Raw genomic sequence first — 20,609 nt, 5'->3', positions numbered from 1 at the left:
AAACTATGTAAATGGGATGGAACAAGTAGCAAAGAATTGAACACTGTTGAGTAAGTACAGATAAAAACAGGCTAAATGTGCTTTATGTCAGAGTTTTCATTCACTCGCTGATGATCTCCCAAAGTAAGTCTGGTTTTTAGAGTGGCGTCTTGAAGGTGATGGTGATTGTTTCGATCGCTGCTTCGCTGTACATGCAAGGAACTAATGGTTTTTTGCTTTTGTTTTTGTTTTTGTTGTTTTACTGCTAATCTTTAAAGATGAAAAACAGATGTCAGGAGGACTATTTTTTTTCAGTATTCAAATATTTTATGCATATAGGTAAGAGAAAAGATAAGTTTCCTTTCCATGTAATTTTATTTATGAAAAGGTTTATGTTTGAGTTCCTCATGGAGAGCAGGGAAAAAAAAATACATGGTGTGAAACTTTATTGGTTTGCACGTTTCTATTTTACCTGATGTGAGGTTTTAAATGTGAATACCACTAGATGAAGTTCTTTAAATCATATTTCCCCCCTACTGCTGAAGACCAGAAGGGGTCTTTGTGAGGGCAGAACAATAAGCAAAGAAAATGGGAACAAATTTCTATGGAAATTGTGAATCGTCTGGGAAATTCCGAATAGTATGTTTATTTTTCTGTTTGCTCTGTGGACCAAGATTAGTTGGGTTATTCTATTCTAAAGCAATAATAATATAGGCACCTTTAATAGTGAAAATACTATTTATTAAATATTAATTTTGGTCTGGCCATTGTATTAAGAGCCTTGTGAAGATTATCTCAATTATAACTGTAGCCTCAGTTGTAGGGAGTATTTTTACCAGCACATAATAATTGAATACAAAAAAAGCTTGAGAACTTAAGTAATTTTCCCAATGTCACAGTTAGTAAAATTCAGAGAGGGATTCAAGTTCAAGAAGCAGTCTTTTCAGAGTGTGTAGCCAACTACATTTCTGTATGACTCAGAGTGAAGTTTTTGCCAGATGAAGCAAGTATCATTGTTGGCTCCTGTGTGTAAGGGAGAAATGACTCCTTAAGTGTGGTTGCCAGACCAATAGTAGTGCCACCACCTGGGAATTTGCTACGAATACAAGTTCTCACACTACCAAAGACCAACTGAAGCAGAAGCTTAGATTGCCAGTTGGGGCGATCTAATATAATTCTGATACATGCCACAATCTGGGGATATAGAGTGTGGTCACAGTTCTTGAATTCATTTGATCTTCTTCACTGACTGTCCATGACAGGGTTACTCACATTTAACATCATTGGATTCAGTGCTTAGGCATTTTTATTTCCTGAGCAAGAACCTCCTATTCCTGTACTGTTGGAAAGTAAGATCAATACTTAATCTGATCCCATTTTCACTGAGTCATTTAGACACTTAAAAATTTTTTCTGAACTGTGGGTAATATTCTTCTCATCTTTTATCTGATACTGGTGGTTAAATTTGCCTGGCTTTAGAGAATATCTTTTGTCATTTCAATGGAAGGAGATGTTAAGTGATAATTTTAAGTTCTCTAGCAATTCAAACATTCTCTTTCTCCCTTTTCCATGACACCATAATCATTCTGCAATATTCCTCTCATGCTCCTCATCTGACCTCACCTTACAAGAATTTTCCACAGAATTTTGTATTCGATTTTCTCTAAACAGAATTTATAGGTTGGACTGTACTGTAATCTTTGCAAACCACTTAAGTCAGTATCTAATACACTAAGATGACTATTTTAAGAGTCATGAAAAAGTCTGAATTCTATCCTGAATAGAATTCCATGTATCTTTCATACGATCCTGTGGGCTGGTCAAACTGGGACACTTTTGAGATCTTTTTATATTCATCAGTACTCACGATATTTACATTTTAGAAGATTATTAGTTTTAAAGGCTGAAAGCTCAAAGATTATTTCCTCCTTTAGGAAATACTTTCTTTTTCTTGAAAAATCTGCCTATTATTTATAATCAGTTGAAAGAAATTAGAAACGAATATTATCATAAACTCTCATTTTCATAGTATGTGTCCTTTCTTTTCTATCTTTACTGCTCTTCTTTTAAAAAAAAAAATCAGCACGCTGGGGCACCAGGGTGACTTGGCTGAATGTCCAACCCTTGATTTTGGCTCAGGTCATGAGATCGAGACCCACATCAAGCTCCATGCTCCGCACGGAGTCTGCTTGTCTCTCAGCCTCTGCTCCTACTCCCACTTGTGCAGTCTCTTTCTTTCTCTCTAAAATATATAATAAATAAATAATCTTAAAAATCAGCAGGTTATGTTTAGAATTATGAATCAATGAAAAATGTTTCCAAATAACTCTGTCTTGACCACAAATGCATCATAGTATTTTTGTTTCTATAGCGAGTTTTGCTTTCTTTGTAAATATACATAGGTTACCTGAAGTAGACTGGCACACATTTATCAACAAACTGATAAACACCAAATTTATGTGTATGTTCTGTTAACGCTACATCTCAATATATTTTACATTGTTCCTATCCATGTTGCTAGTATTTTAAAAACACTTTAAAGCAATCAGGAGACTATATAATGAATGATACCTGTATTCTGGTGTCTAAAAAATGTTTATAAAGATGGATATAACATTGCTGGTGGGGAAATCTTTGCTTACTGATTCTCCTACTTCTCATATGACAGTAATGGTGTTTTGGCTTTGTTATGCTGGGGAATTCATTCTCAGAGCACACTTCATCCTACAAATAACTCATCAATAAATAATTTCAAATAAGTTGGCACATGATTCCTTTGCAACATAACTGGTTTAACTCAAAGTGCATATTTTGTTCCTGCTACAATTAGTGCAAAAAGAACCTGTGTCATATGTTATGATTATATTAGCATGAGAATTTGGTGAGAATTTTTATATTATAGGAAAAGACCCATTAAGTATGAATTCAAACTTTTGTATAGATCCAACAACATATTTCAATTAAGCACTGGCTATGTAAAACTGAAAACATTTTTTGGAAGCACATTTTCAATGATCATCAGTTCAGGAAATCCCTCTTGTTTGAAGCTAGTATCCTATTAAACACATCTTTTAATACATCAAAACACCTACAGACTTTAATACTCTTGTACATTTTCTTCATTTCTACATATAAATCAGTTGATAAATACAATTTACTTTTCATTGTTCTGGTCATGCACAGCATTATCTCAGTTTGAGGTGTTTCCATTTAAGAGTTACTGCAACAAACTGGAATTATTACAGAAGAGGTCACGGGAAGATAATTTTGGGTAAAGAGATTTTAGGATGAGACTTAGGTCAGGGACTTGGACATCATAGACTTTTAGAGAGTCTGTCTACCATCAAGTCCTTCGCCCAGCACCTAACAGCATAAACATTGATCTGTTAGTTGACATCTTCCCTCCCTATGTCATACATAGAATATAGAATCAATGGTGTTTCCATTCCAATTCACTGTAATTGAATTCAACAGGAAAAAAAATCTTCAGATGAATAAAAGTATAAATTAATGAAAAGTACCTCAAAACATATACTTTACTTTTTTACTCTTTATATTTACTTTTTATTCTTTATTCATCACTTATTTTTAAAGATTTCATTTATTTATTTGAGAGAGAGACAGTGAGAGAGAACATGAGCGAGGAGAAGGTCAGAGAGAGAAGCAGACTCCCCATGGAGCTGGGAGCCCGATGTGGGACTCGATCCTGGGACTCCGGGATTATGACCTGAGCCGAAGGCAGTCGTCCAACCAACTGAGCCACCCAGGCATCCCTATTCCTCACTTTTAATGAGATAAATCAACTTCAATATCAGTAAGATCTCAAAGAGGTACTTATTTCTTATCTTCCATAAAAATTTACCTAATTGTCATTTACTGGTACTTTCTCTATGACTCCAAAATATAAAAATCAGATTTTCTGAGATCCACATATTTCAATGTGTAGCACTTTGCCTCTCTTACTACTTTAAGTGGCATTGTAATGTTCATGCAGTATGTATGTTTTATTTAGTGTCAATCATTCCATTTCTAACCAATATAGTAGTCTATATCCCCCCTTTTCTTTATTATTAAATAGTTTTCTTCTAAAGCTCTACCTCCAAAGGGCACATGTTACTTTTTGATAGCTACATTTTACAATTTGTCTCAAAGAGAATTTCCTTTTCCCTCAGGTTGGGACACCATAAAAGTTTTGACAGATGAATAATGAGACTTAAAATGCTTTTACATTCATAGTTTCCTAAACTTAGCATTGCATTCTTTCTCATTTAAAAACCCTATTTATAAAAGAAAAAATAGATTGCACTATCACTTTTGAGAAATCAGTCTCTTCTACGATGCTTTTCTCTTTTGCTTCCCCACTTTGCACAACAGGCTTATTCTTGCTTTGCTATAAGCTTTTTGCACATTATGAGACAGAGAACTCACATCAAGTCAAGTGAGGTAGACAGGTGAATGACAAACTGGAAAAGAAAGCATCGGTGTAGCACACCAGTTATGTACTCATTACTTCTTAATAAACTGTCTTTAAGAAAACCACCATTCCCCTAGTAACCTGGATAAATACAACCTTTACTCGCCTCCTGAACCAATTTCATTTTAAAGTGATGATATATCAAAACCATATTTCATTGTAATGAAATCACTATGAGGCAAACAGCATTTGAAAAAGTAGGCTACTAAGACCTTTTCTCTGCTTTTCTCCCCCATCTAAACACAAAGAAATACACATAAAAATTGTTAACTGGACAGGTTCTTACTTCTCTGATAGTAAAGCTTCTTGTGTCAAAAAGAAAGACATAGGGTCTTAGCTAAGTTACTCATCCAAGACTGTTCTTTGCTGATATTCCAAAAGCAACATGACATCCATCTAACTGCTCCAGTTTGGGGTATTTTTCCCTTTAGGATTGTTCTCCACCTTTCTCGGTTTGTTCTGGATGTGGGGTGCTGCTCACTGCAGGTAAATAATCAAGGCTTTCACATCAGTTAAGTAAACAGAGTCACTGCAGCCTTCTGGAGTATGGCAGGGAGAAGGGAGTAGGCTAGCTGTTTCATTCTCTCTTTGTCCTGGGCAGAATCTCCAGTAATAAATTGAATCTTCTGCCAGGGAACTTTGTCCCCGATCTCCACATCGCTTCCTCTGACCTAGAAGATTTTTTTCTTTCTCCTTCTGCTTTCTAGGCTTGTTCATCACATCCAGTCTGAATTTTCAACTCCTTCATCAATGATGTAACTAATCCCCTGCATCAAGTTCCTTATGCTTAAATACTTACGTGTATTTCCAATTGCTTGGTTGTTCCCTGACCAATACACTGCTTATAAAAAAGGTTATAAGAAAGGTCTCTATTAAATACCATATGGCATTCAGCCAATAAATATTTTTCCATCAAACCTCAAAATTTCAGGGTTTCAATGGATCTTAATATCCATGTATTATACAATTATCATCTTGAATATGGTTCCTAGCAAAGACTTTGTTATTTCCAGTCTTTGTTAGATCCAAGCATGTATTTTGCCTGTTAACTTTTTTTTTTTAATACAAATTATTTCTTCCTGTCAAATTGGAATCTGACCTATTTGGCTTATATCCATTACTTTTTCAGGTCATAGACTGAGTTTAAAGAGCCTACATACTGTACTATATCACCTTATTTACTTCATCTGAAAATACAGCCTCAAAACTTTTGCTGAAATAACTAAATGAGATGAGGAATGTTAAATCATTTGTTTGCCAGAGGTATCAATTCCTTCCTTCCTTCCTCTAGTCCCAATTCTCCTACTTCTCATATGACAGCTTCTTGGATATTTGAAGAATATTTCTCAATTTTTTTCTTATCCAGTTCAAGAATCTCAGGCTACTCAAGCATTCCTTATAGTATGTATCATCTTTTTCTTTCAGACTAACATTCATTGATCTCTTATGTAATAGTTCCAGTTTGTTGCAGTAACTCCTAAAAATAAACACCTAGGGCACCTGGGTGGCTCAGTCTGTTAAGTATCTGCCTTCATCTCAGGTAATGATCCCAGGGTTCTGGGATCGAGTCCAGTAGCAGGCTCCCTGCTCACTGGGGAGTCTGCTTTTCTCTCTCCCTCTGATTTCCCCCACTGCTCGTGCTCTCTCTCTCTCGCAAATGAATAAGTAAAATCTTTGAAACACAAAACACCTAGAACTCAGATAATTCTGTGTATGACCAGAACAACACAAAGTTGTATATATCAATTCATTCATTTATATAAATAAAGAAAATGTACCAGAATATATGAGAGTATAATCAAACAAACTGCTGTTGTCATTAAGTCAAAGATTTCAGTGATCATTAGACATACTCTGATTTTAGATGTGCTAAAATGGGGGGGTGATGACCAATACCATTGTAAGATATCATCAGGTGTAAGATTCATCCTGAATTCAGAAATGGAAAGATGTGAAAACATGGCTAATTGTGTCGTGCTGCAGATGTTCCATATTTCAAAACATAAATTCAAGTAAAAAGAGTGTGTTTTAGATTTATCAAACCCACTCTGCTAATATGAGTAATGTTCATGACAAATTTTTACCTATGTATTTCCTATTTTTGGTGTTTTTACAAATAGTATTTCTAAAACTTGTATTTCCTGATAACATTGCAAGAATAGAGAAATACTACCCATATCTTGTTCATCCTGCTGGATCAGCATGACACCATTAATAACATAGATCAATGTTTTGATCTGTGAGATGATATAATGGTCCAAATCTCTTCTGACTATATTATGACAAAAGTTAGAGAATTAAGACGGGACAAAATTATAAATATTTTTGACTGTTCATGGAAATGCAAACTATCTCTAATCGTTTTTCCTGAGAGGAATAGAAAAGCGTTCATCAAATCTATAGCTACATAACTTGTACCTGAAGGCTTATACTCTAATAATGCATACACATGTAGCACAGCAGCTGCAATCATGGCTACCAATTGCTTAAGCTTGTGGTAACAGACAGTCATTCTCTCTGGTTTTTGCAGAGACCAGATTAACTAATTAAGCAGGGTGATGATATGAACCACCAGGAATCTTCTTTTATGATTGCACATATTAAGGCACACCCTCATTATCTGTCTGTTAATTTGGGACCCCCTGATATCATGCTCCATTAACAACCTCTACAACTGGGTGCCTGGGTGGCTCAGTGGGTTAAGCTGCTGCCTTCGGCTCAGGTCATGATCTCAGGGTCCTGGGATTGAGTCCCGCATTGAGCTCTCTGCTCAGCAAGGAGCCTGCTTCTCTCTCTCTCTCTCTCTCTCTCTCTCTCTGCCTGCCTCTCCATCTACTTGTGATCTCTCTGTCAAATGAATAAATAAAATCTTTAAAAAAAAAAAATAACAACAACCTCTACAACTTAAATTGGTCAAAACTTGGTGGGCCTTCTGCTCTTCTAGTTGTCTCTGTAATTAGGGCCTGCTGTCTTCTGTCAGGTAAGTTCCCCTACCTAGCCTCTATTACTTTGGGATCTCATCATCTGCAAGGTTATTAACAAGACTAACTGAACTAATACCTCAGCTATAAGCCCTGGCCTAGAGAAAAGAGCCACCACAAAGCTTCTTAGTGATGCCAGAGGCCCATTCACTGGCACATTTCTAATGGATTCCTTGATTAAGCACCTTCAAATCCAATCTCAGAGGTCATCTCTGTTCTCCTGATAGTGTATTCTAGGTAGTCCTTTTAGCTCATTCAGGGTAGAATCTCTTTCCTCCCTGGTCAAAACCCAGACTATGCTTAGAATTAACCTTAGTTATCAGACTGTTGTCCAGGAGAGAAGGCATTTGTTGCCTTGAAAGTAGTGGTCTCTGAAATATCTTTCTTTATGGACCAAATGCTACTTCCTAATAGGGAAGAGAGTAGATGCAAGATCTTTGTGGAAACCAACCCAGATGTCTCCATTCAGTGTTTCAGAGATTTTCCCAGTAAAAACTTTGATATTAGTATAATAAATCTGCCTTGACTGAACATTTAGCCTATCTAGAACTGAGACTTCTTTGGACTCTGTTGGGAATAGTCCAATATATACAACTGAGTCAGCTTTTTAGCTTGTCTGCTTTTCCACTAGAAGTTAGAAACACCTTTTTGTAATCTACCAAAAAAGGAGAAAAAAAAAAGAGCCCACTAGCTCTCACATTTAGACTTTATCTGTTTATTGCCCTTGATGTCTTATCAATCTCCACAGGTCTCAATACAACTTTATAGTAACCAACCAACCTGGCTGACCTTTGTAGGCACTGTTAAACCAATGTATCTGTAATGCCTAAACAATTACACTGGCAATCAGAATATTTTGGCAGGTTATCACTGGTGGAATCTTCACCAGCTGCGTCTTACATTCCACATGGGAGGAGTTCTTTCTTGCAGTGTTGTGGGTGATCTAGTTATTAAGTCCCACTTTACTGTATGATTTTGTTGGCTACTCCTATTTACCAACCTTGTCAATTATGGTCATCTGAGAAACACACACCATGATGGAATATAAAGTGTGAGAGAATTATGGGAGAAACACTTGTAGAAGTTAAAGGGCGAGAGGACAAAAGGAAATAGGAAGACTCTGAAGACTGCAAGCAAGTGTCACACTGGTGACAGAAAATGGGAAGAAAAGAGATGGTGTAGAAAAATTTAGACTGCCATTTAGCTCTGAGAAAGCTTGGCAAACCTCATAATAAGTCCTGGCAGAAATGTAGGTGCTTAGTAGAGTCCCTCGTAGGATAGCAATAGCCTGGTTCTAGGACCACCATCATCACAGTTATTGTCTGAGAAATTCTCAAAACAGAGTGGTCCCATCAGGAATGCTGTCTTGAATATGAAGGCACATCAGGTAGGTATGTTTGCTCCCTGGTGCTCTCTGCAGCATTTTCTCTTTGTTAGGTAATGTGAGCAGAATTCTTCTATGGCTGCCATCTGTACGAAGGAAGAGTGGGTATGAGTAGACCATCTGTGTGCAGGCAACAGGAGGTGCCCTATGTGTACATGATTGAAAAGTAATCATAGACTGACCATCAGTCTGTTTTTTATTACCTATGTGTAACAGTAATTCTAAACAATGTCAAAGATAAAATACCCCTCCTCACTGGGATGGACCTATGCCTCACTACTCCCTCAAAATGGGTATGCCATTGCTGCATGAAATAACTTTTCATTTCTAAATTTCTTAATGTTCTATTTGCTTTGAAGGGCCAGGACACAGAAACTTGGAGAAAAGATGCCTAGTTGTGAGAATTATCCCTATTTGTCACAAAGGCTTGCTATTACAATATTCTTCGTGACAAAAACACTTGGAATTCTGATAGTATTCACTATGATAGAATTTGCCCTATGTTACAGAAAATCTTCTGAATGTTTTCTCTCTAGTAAATGTGGAACACATATTTACAGCTTTAAACTTGTTATCATTCTCTCAAATCAATGTCTTTATTCTCCTTCTTATAGAACTGAATATCTATTATCTTTCCAAAAAGCACATTTAAAAAATGCTGTGCCACTAATCAGAAGGAACAAAAATTGATATATTATGTATTTGTTGAACATGTATTTAAAAACATTTTACACTAAGTGGAACAACAGAAAATTCATGCAGGGAAGGAAATATAACTGGAGTTAAAGAAAATTTATATAAAATTTACAAAAAGTGCATAATTTTATAGTTTCCTGAATTTAAGCAACCATTCAACATATAAGCATTTAAACTTAATATGAATCTGCTTGCATTTTAGGAAAAATCTTTAGCCAGTCTGTTAATACTTTAAATAATCAGACATTTTACAGAACTGTAATGACCAAAACAAATTAAAGTTATTATAAGAGAAAATGATACAAGGGCTTCTACTAATGCCTAGCACAGAGCCATAGTCTGCTTTGATAAAATAAAACAAAAATCCTTGGTAGGAAAAGAAATATCACTCTACCTATTTATTTAGACCTGGTCATTAAAACTAAAATGCTGGGCATTGATTATAGGGGAAATTATTCAGAATGACATAGCAAAATACATGCACAATCACATTTATCACAGCTAAATGAACTAATATTTTCTAAATCCAGTGCAATTGTTTTGCTTATGTAACTGCTTATTTATAGGACAATATATAAAAGTATTTATTTGGAAACCTTAGAAAGACATGGTACTGGAAATAAAACCATTTCTTAAAAATACTTTATGTAAATATATGTTTATAAAGCTGTAAAAAAAAAAAAAAGAAAAAAGAAAGGATGAATACCCAAGTTTTGTAGCAACATGGACGGGACTGGAAGAGATTATGCTGAGTGAAATAAGTCAAGCAGAGAGAGTCAATTATCATATGGTTTCACTTATTTGTGGAGCATAACAAATAGCATGGAGGACAAGGGGAGATGGAGAGGAGAAGGGAGTTGAGGGAAATTGGAAGGGGAGGTGAACCATGAGAGACTATGGACTCTGAAAAACGATCTGAGAATTTTGAAGGGGTGGGGGGTGGGAGGTTGGGGGCACCAGGTGGTGGGTATTGTAGAGGGCATGGATTGCATGGAGCACTGGGTGTGGTGCAAAAATAATGAATACTGTTATGCTGAAAAAATAAAAAAATTAAAAAAAATACTTTAGCTATATATCATATAAGATTATAGTACATGTAGATACTGATTTACCCTTAACTTTTTGAAAAGGGAGGAAGCACTTTGCATATCTGTATCTATCCATCTATCTGTGCACTTGTATGGAGGAGTCACACTTCTTTGGGTGTAACAGTTTACTGATATAGGACAAAGAACATAAAGGACAGCACAGAGGTTCTATTGGGACTAACCATTAGAAACAACACAAAGCTAGAAAGGTAGCTTAGACTTAACATTAAAGGGCCCTTGCAACAAATAAGCTATCTACTTTATTCTAATTGTGGGTTAGGTTTTCCAAAAGTACTCACTGAGGTGAAGTTTGGATGGCAAGATGTTGGTTAGGGAATGAGTCGTATGATGGGAAGGAGGAAGAGGTAAAATTAGGCAGATGGATAAGCTGAACTGAGATTCAGACCAACAAAACTTCAGCCATCCCCGTAAGAAATTCTGGAGCAAATATTGTCCATCAAAGTTGTCCCACATTGAGCCAGATGGCTGGGCTTTTATATTCCCACCTTGCTCTGTCATGGAATATAGGGTCTTTCTGTAAGGATATGACCACAGGCAGCTAAGGCAAATCCTAAAGCGATTGACAGGTGTTGGCTGACGGCTAACCACACTCTCTGTAAGAGGACGGAAAGCTTTTGCTTGAAGGAGAGTCAGCGCAGCCCATCTCTGTCTTAGAACAATTTGAAAAACATTTTTGGAGTCTCACTCCTTTTCGCATGTGTTACATCTTAGCAAAAGATTGGCAAAGACTCTATACCTTGGCATAGGCTAAGTAAATAAAAATACTATGGTAACAGTAAGTATTTTCAATCCTACAAACCACAAGTAAAAGATTATATTTTAATATAATTTTCATAATTTAAAATAAGATATAATTATTTCTTTGAAGCCTTTTATTTATATTTATTTATATGATGTCATATATATGAAACTAATGGTATGCATTTAAAAGTTACCTTAGGAACCAAACTTCCTTTCTGTTTAAGCTTGTTAGTAAAACATAGATTATCATAGAATTCCAAACTGTATAGAAAAATAAGCTGTGAAATAAAAATAGAAGGATGCTTTGGATTAAATATGGGCTTTTTAATTTTATTTTAAACCAAAAAAAATTGGTTTAAAAATAGAAACATGGACAACATTGTATCAAAAATAATTACAACTATAATTGATTTTCTATAGATTACTGAGAAGCTCTGTCTCATACTTATTCTTCTATTCATTGCTTGTGATCAACTTGACTTTAAAATTGACTGCAGGTTCCAGAGAGTAAACATTTTACTGGAAACAGCATCTTTCTCTCTTTTTATTATCTCCAAATACACACTAAAGGGATGATTTTATTTGTAAAAGAACATGTACTATCATAATCCCTTGGGTCTTTTTTTTTTCGTTCAAGCTCTGATCAGCCACCCAATATATTTCACATGTTGCTTTAAGAGTTTTCTATTTAAGTACAACTTGATTTAACTCATTTTCTGTCTTTAAATGGATTTTTAAAAATTTATTTCTCACAATAATGATGGATAATTGAATCATAGTTGAGAATGGATTGTAGATGAAAAAATCAATCAAAGCACATTAAATGTTAATTGAATTGGGGAGAAGGAAGAAGTGAAAGACAAACACCAAAGAAACATTAAAGCAACAACTAAAAGTACTCAGTACAAGAAATAATGCAAATCTTCTTTGGTGAGCAAAGTAAAAATAGCCTATATCATTTTTCTCCCTCCACAGAGAATTATTTAAGGAAGAACACAAGAAGATAATATAAAACTGCTAGAAGACTAGGAGTCTCAAGAGTTAATCTTGCATAGACCATAAGTTATAGGATGACTTATATTTTAGATAGTTTTTATATTCTAAATTTTTTGTGATTCAAATGAAATAACTCTCCTGAGTATCACTGCCTATGTGTCTAAGATTACTCTTTCCATCCTCCAGTTGGAACTTAGGAATTGTCATTCCATTCCACACTCTTCCAATCATTTCCCTCTGTTTCTTTGACTATACTCCTGACCTTTGGGAAATGGTTATGACTCTGAGAATAAGTCAACAGAGAGAACTTTAGTACTCTGAAGTAAGAAATTTCCCTCAGAAATCATTAATCATTACCTTGGAAATATATTTCATCAACATCATTGTACTTCACTGAAATTCACATTTCCCAGAATTTAGGGTGACTGACATTTTGAGTATGGATATGTTCATGTGTCTGTATGTGTGTGTGAACTTTGACAACCCACGTTTAGAGTATAATAGCTATCTAAGAAGTGCATATTCATTTACCAAAATAAACTGATGTTTGCAATCAAAACTTACTAAGTAAAAGCAAAAAAAGATGCTTGAGGATGACTTTCCAATGAAATTAAATGCTATTATGTTCATAGGTAAAGAAAAAAAATTATTCTACTAATGTGATTACATAAGTGAGCAATCCCCTTTGATCTTGTTCTACAATGTAGATAAATATAAATATATAATAGGGGAGAAGGACCACAAATTGTAGATGACCTAAAAGAAAAAAAAATTGTTTTGCACATCCTAATACAGAATAAATACTATTATCAAGGAGATATTGGCTGTCTCAAAAAATGTATTTAAAATAAGGATGATTACACCACTGTATTTACTTGATTTTCAGTTTTAGCGATTAAGAAAAAGGATTCTGGAGTCACAGAAACACTAATTTAAATACAGTTTCGTTTTGAAGACTTTGAGTAATATACCTAACTTGAGTTAATTAACACCTCTGTGCATCCTGAACATTTCCAGGATTTCTAGACCTCCGGAACTGAATTACCCTTTCCTTTAAGACTTAAGTAAATTCTTGAATTTACTTAATTCCCATGTGACTGTAAGAAATACAATTTTCTTCACGGTACTTCTAGTGAGTCCTGAAGTTATGCAAACCAGGGGATGTTTATGTACCCTTTGATTGCTCTCTCTGCTTGCCCACACACTCATTTGTAGCATCTACGTTAAAAAGTGAGGGTTTGAGGACGGGGAGTTCATTACAGTAGAGGAGGAGCTTGACAAATCCTATTACTAAAAAGAATTTCAACTGGATAAAATTTTCAAAAACAGTTATTATGGGACTATGAAAATCAAACAAAGAAGGCAGAAAACTAAGAATTTGTTCACAATAAATAGCTGCCCTCGAGATTAAAAACAGTGGGAGTCACTGAATTTATTATATGAGACAGACCATCCCCCACTTCTGCCAGTGGGTTAGTCAATACTGACTGAGGGCCAGACAAGCTATGAAAACCAGAAGTTTTGCTGCCTGAAGGTGCTTACTTGATTTAAAGTGGAGCTCAGGAACTCTGTACCCTGTAGCATGTTCCAGTAACAATGGTAACTTGGGGTAGGTAATGACAAAGAAGGTCAGAGCCTCAAAGTGGCTACAGATGCAGTTCTAACTAGTTAGAAGAAGCAAAAGGCTAATAGAATAGGCAGAAATATAACACAAAGATCTGGGCAATAAGACAGTTATGAGGGGCATTGAGAACATCCACCTATGTCTAGCTGCCTGACAATCTATATGCATGTACTACATCTAAATAAAATATTAGATTAAGTCATAATAATGGGGCACATACTTAGAGCCAAAATTAATGAAATAATAAAATTCCTTTACAATAAATAGAAACACTGGTTCTTCAAGAAGAATAATTGTATTTATAAACTTAGGTCAGACTGATTAAATTAATAGCCACCAATGTCACAGAAGAAAAAAAAAAAAAGAACTCAAAAAAGTTCATACTAAAAAAGATAAAAAAGAGCCATAACAAGTTTTATGTGAAAAAAATAAAGTAAAAAAACTAAGGTTACAGTTATACAAAATGATAAGTTAAAGATATCTTCAATACAACACAGTATCTAAGGTTAATAGTATGGTATTATCTACTAAAAATTTGTTAAGAGATTTCATGTTAAGTATTTTTCCACAGATATGCATAAAATAAAACCAAAGAGACACAGAGAAACTTTTGGAGATCATGAATATGATTATCATTTTGATTTTAATGATGTACACATTGGTGCACATATGTCAAAACTCATCAAATTATACACTAAATATGCTTAGGGGTTTTTTTGGGGGGTATATCAATTATTCCTCAATAAGACTTTAAAATTACAGAAAATAAAAAGAAAAAAATCTAAATAAAATGGAAAAAAATCTTTGAAAAATACTACTAAAATCTAACACAAGAAGAAACAGAAAAGCCTAATAATTACATATCTATTTTAGAAACTGAATGAATGTTTAAATAAAAACTTTCCATAAAAGAACTCCAGACCTAAATATCATTAATGTTTAATTTTCTCAATATATAAAGATGGGAATACAAACCAAATTGTGCTATTAAGTCACAAAATATAATTTGCAACCTACAAGTTTTTAACTATATTATCTTATAAAGCCAGAATTTATAATTTGTAGAATTGAGATTGTTCTCTGACATTTTATATAATTCTTACTTTATCTAGGAAAAAGTAAGAGTATTTTCTTAAAGTCTCCTCTGTAAGTAGGAACTTGTCAGGTTTCTTTGCATGTATAATTATTTTTAATTAATACATTTTAATGTCTTTTATTAGACACAAAGATTCATGAATATTTTTCTAATTTTTATCAATATTCATGTTTCATTATATTTAAGAAAATAAACTTTGAATTTCCAATCAAGTTTTTACTACTATTATACCATGAAGAACACTCTGATCTAGTTTACCAATGATTTCCAGGTTCATACATACCAAAGGTCAATTTGCAGTCTTTACCTTCTTTGATATATCAGCAGCATGTGACATAGTTGTCCACTTCCTCATTTTTGATACATTTTCTATACTTGAACTCAATCTCCTACTTTAAGTTCTACCTCACTAATAACTTATTCTCAGGACCTGTGGCATGTTATTTTTCTTCTCATAAATTTCTTTCACTAGGAGCATCTTTAGAGTTTTTATCTTGTTACTTTTAATTCTGTTTTTATTACTGCCATTGTAGTGTCTTCTAATTTCTGGCTTTAAATAACTTTTAATATCCACAATTCCAAAATAGACCTTCTAACATTTAGGTAGCATAGTATAAAAGTTCCCAGGAAAGCTCACATAACATTTGTTTATTTTGTTACAGTATTATGAAGCTTATTAATATAATAAACTCAAAGTTCATTATACTAGCATACTTTGATGTATATATCAAAAACATGAATGACCAAATTTGAGTTTAAAATTCTTGGAGTGATTCACTATAGTAATATGGGAATTTGGGGCATGGCCCTAACCCACCGTGTCTTTCCACAATATACTCTCTCCTGTGCCACATACGTGTGATAAAATATTCCTGGATGAAAATATCAACTCTATCTATACCCAGGCAGAATCAATGCTTGTTTATCCCCTCGAGACTAGACTCAAGAAATGTCTTACACAGGTACTGTAAGTATTCTTAGAACATTTTGGTAGAATATTCTGACATCTTTAATATTTGAAACAAGATTTAGAGGGGTTGTGGGGATTCCAGGTGGGTATGTGCCTTTACTGTACAACTATATGCACTAAGGGGAGTTGAACAGTCAGACAAAGGCTAAATCATTATACTCTAAGTCTGGAAGCACAGGACAGAATCTACCTTTGTACAATCTAAGAATAGTGTTACCTCAAATTGAAATAATCATTTCAGACCTCTCCCTCATTCATGAGGCTTATTTATTCAACTGAGTGTTTTTTATCTGCACTTGGATGGCCAATACTCAGCTCAAGCTCAAAACTCCAGTCTCCCATCATTTCTTGGATAATAAAAGCCAAGGTCCTGAAAATGACCGACAAAACCCAAATGACCTGACTCCTGTGGTATCTCTAACTTATATGCTTTTCTCTCTCCTCACTCATTTATTTCCATGCATTCAGGTCTTTTTGATGCTCCTGAATGCATCAAACATATTTTTCCATAGGATGATTGCTTCACCTGTTTACTGTGCCTCAATTATGAGAAACACAAGAAGGTAAGAAAAAACTCTCAAACCCTTATCAAAAGGTAAAGTAATTAATAGAATCAAAATCAGAACTTTCCCCAAAGTTAGAGTTATCAGGTAGAAACTTTAATTATTGTAGTATGTTTAAGAAACTTGTGGATGGGGGCGCCTGGGTGGCTCAGTGGTTTAAAGCCTCTGCCTTTGGCTCAGGTCATGATCCCAGGGTCCTGGAATTGAGCCCCCAGTCCGGTTCTCTGCTCCGCAGGGAGCCTGCTTCCTCCTCTCTCTCTCTCTGCCTGCCTCTCTGCCTACTTATGATCTTTGTCTGTCAAATAAATAAATAAAATCTTAAAAAAAAAAAAACTTGTGGATGAAGTAGATAATATACAAAAACAACTGAAAGACTTTAGCAGAATAAAAGGAATTTTTTAAAATGTCAAATGCTAGAATTTTAAAATACACAATATTGAACATTATAAATTATTTCTTTGGATGTAATAGCAGAGTGGACACAGCTTAAAAAGATAAGTGAGCTGAAAAACAGGCCCATGACAATTACTCAAAAGAAAAAAGAGTGAGAAAATTTTGATGCATACCATACAAGAGTTATTGAATGATACTAAATGATATAGTACACATGTAATAGAAAATTGAGAAGGATAAGAGATAGAGAAGAGAGGGTAAAATTTTTATTTCATTAAAAAATAGATAGGAATGTTTTAAGATTATTGAAAGACCAAAAAAAAAAAAAAAAGACATATTCAAATGCTCTGAGATCCCCAAACATACTAAAACAGACATTCAGGGACATTCTAGTCAAAATTAATTTTGAGACTCTGAGTTATTTTTCTGAAGTTTCCCATTTGACATTAGATTCAAATGAGTCAGTTATTCTGTTTGTTTCAGGATGTATTCATTGACCAAGGAAGGTAAAACAAACATTCATGTTGAAACACATATTTATCTCTTAATTATCTACTAGGAAAAGATGAATACAAATTACCAAAGCAGTATTTGTAATCATTCTTCTAATAAATTATTTTTCAATATTTATAATACTAATGGAATCTAAATAAATTCAGAAGAAATCTAAAACCTTATTTATCAAAATATTATTTTTTAATTATGAAAAATAATTGAGGCAATCATATATGGTTCTGTTATTTGGTGAGAAATTTTGGATGTAATTTATAGCCTATTACATAAACCACAATTATTTCCTGCCATATTATCAACTATAAGAAAAGAAAAATGCACACAATATAAAGTTACCATCAAAAAAGAATCTCTTTATTGAATACTTTTCAGAACAGTGTATGTCATTCATTTTTCTTTCAATATGCTGTAATTGGTAGATGACATAACATTGACACTGAGTGCTTTAAAATTATCTACCATATTTAGATCTTCCATACTAACATGATGGACAATCTAATATTAAATACTTTCTCAAAACAAAATTAGGCACCAAAGTAACAGTTTTCTGTCAAGGTATACTTCTAGATATGACAGTTTAAATCTTTTCAGTGTCTGCTGATAATGAATGTTCAGAGATTCTGCCATAGAAAATGACCTCTACAGCTTTGATTTTTAAAGCAGTAAAGACACTAAAACAATAAAAATTTATCAAATATAATAATAAATAAATAAATATTTAATTAAATAAATATTAATTAACAATTAATTAAATATTAAATATAATATAAATATAATTAAATAATTAAATAATTTGGTCAATATTTTGAGTATAGATATTTTCTCATTCAATGTCAATAGAACTATTTTGAATATAGTTATTAGACCCTTAAATGTTAATATTTAAAAATATTATATTAAAATATTATATTGTTATACCTCAATAAATGAAGATGAGGTTTGAGTAATTTTATTTAAATAATAAACATTTTGAAACAAATAACTCCCTTGGTATAAAATGGGTGTACTTAAAATTTCTTATAAAATTAGGTATCATTGATTTTTTTTTAAAGATTTTATTTATTTATTTGTCATAGAGAGAGAAGCGAGAGTGAGCACAGGCAGACAGAGTGGCAGGCAGAGGCAGAGGGAGAAGCAGGCTCCCTGCCAAGCAAGGAGCCCGATGTGGGACTCGATCCCAGGACGCTGGGATCATGACCTGAGCCGAAGGCAGCTGCTTAACCAACTGAGCCACCCAGGCGTCCCTGAAATCTTTCTTAAACACACTAAATACTTATGCAATGATATTGTGATTCTTTTATTTTTCTAAAAAATATTTTGATTGAAATATATTTTACTTATACACTTCTTACAGAACTTATCACATGTTGTAAAAATTAAAATGTTTGCATGTCTCATCCCTTCCCATACATTAGACATCATGAACAACTATAATTACATGTTTACACTTCTGTACCTTCAGAAGCAAGTGTAGACTCATACAGAATGGTTTTTGAAAGATGTGTTCAGAACAAACGACTAGTCATGAAAGACAATGGACACCAGATTCATGCACAAATTTTATGAATACTGTGTTTATTGGTGATATGAAGTGAAATGAATATCCTTAATTTATTGATTTTAAGGTCAAATCATTATTATTTGGAAACAAAGATTGAACCCTATCCAAAGAAATAATACTTTATATTCTAGCTTCTTATGTATTTCTTCTATAGAATTAGAAATAGACATAGTAATAGAAACTATATGAAGTAAAATATAGAAAGATAAGAAAATCAAAAACAATAATCAATGAACAATAAGACTATTTTATGTGGCTTGAAATCCAGGTAAATGAAATCCTAAAAAGGGAAAATAGAGGAAGCATCATACAAAGAGGACTCAAGAAATAATGTCTAAAATCTTTCCATACAATGAAAATTATAAACTCACAAATATAAGAAATTCAATGATATCCTGAGACAATAATGTGAAGGAAATCATACCAAGGCATAGCATAATCAAATTTCTCCAGGCCAGTAATAAAGGGAAAATCTTAAAAGCACCCAGAATTCTGTGGTTAGATGGGCAGTGCATTATTTACTGAGGAACAAAGAAAAGGAAGAGAGCATATTTCTCTCAAATATTGTGGGCAAGAAGATGTGGATCAACATATTTAAAGTAATAAAAGGAAAGCAAAATAAAACAAAAAACACTACAACTCAGAATTCTATACCAAGCAGAAATACTAATAAAAAAATGAGATGAAATGTTCTCTATTTAAAAAACAAAGTAAAATGTAGATTTTTTTTTCCTGCAGACATATGGAAATTGAAATAATTCACCATCACCAGACACATTACATGAAATATTATAGAAAGTCCTTCAGAGAGAAAGGAAACGGTGTAAGATGGACATGTAAATTTACAAAAAAGAATAAACAGCAGAGACAATGTAGCTAATTATAAATGATATTAAGACATAAAATATGAAAGAGATTTTGGAATAAATGAAGCAACTTCAGTTTTTCTCATTAAGTGAAATTTTATAAAATTCCAATAGTAAATGCAACTGCAAACACCAAATATTTAAGTTTAGTTTACCAACAATTAGTTTATTTAAGTAAGAGAAAACAAAATGAATAGTGGTTAAGTTTTGAGTATGTATTTACCAGGATGGAGAGGTCAAAGTGAAGGTTTTAGGGGTATATAAATATCTTCAATTTTTATTTATAAACAGATTCTCAGTGTGTGTATGTGCATGTGTGTGTGCCTGTGCAAAATCCATGGAACTATATATAATTAAAATATATGCCTTTTAGTGTGTATAAGTTTTATCTGAATGAAATAATTAAAAACTAAACATGAAGCACAAGTCCCTATTGACCAAGTAAGTTACTTAACTGAAAGATGGCACTCCAACTCAAAATGTTTGGAAAATAAACTGTTGTGGTGAGAAATATTTCTGATACATTAGGCTGGAGCAAAATTATGAAAATTCACACTTTGGAATCTAGAAATTATCCTGTAGGCAGAGGGGATATTTCTACGGATGACTGCCATTTAAATTGTTTTAAGAACAAAAACAGTATTTGTTTTAAGAACAAATAGA

The sequence above is a fragment of the Lutra lutra genome, chromosome 3, assembly GCF_902655055.1.
Source record: "Lutra lutra chromosome 3, mLutLut1.2, whole genome shotgun sequence".
Classification (NCBI taxonomy): Eukaryota; Metazoa; Chordata; class Mammalia; order Carnivora; family Mustelidae; genus Lutra; species Lutra lutra.
Note: the sequence above shows the minus strand (reverse complement) of the source record.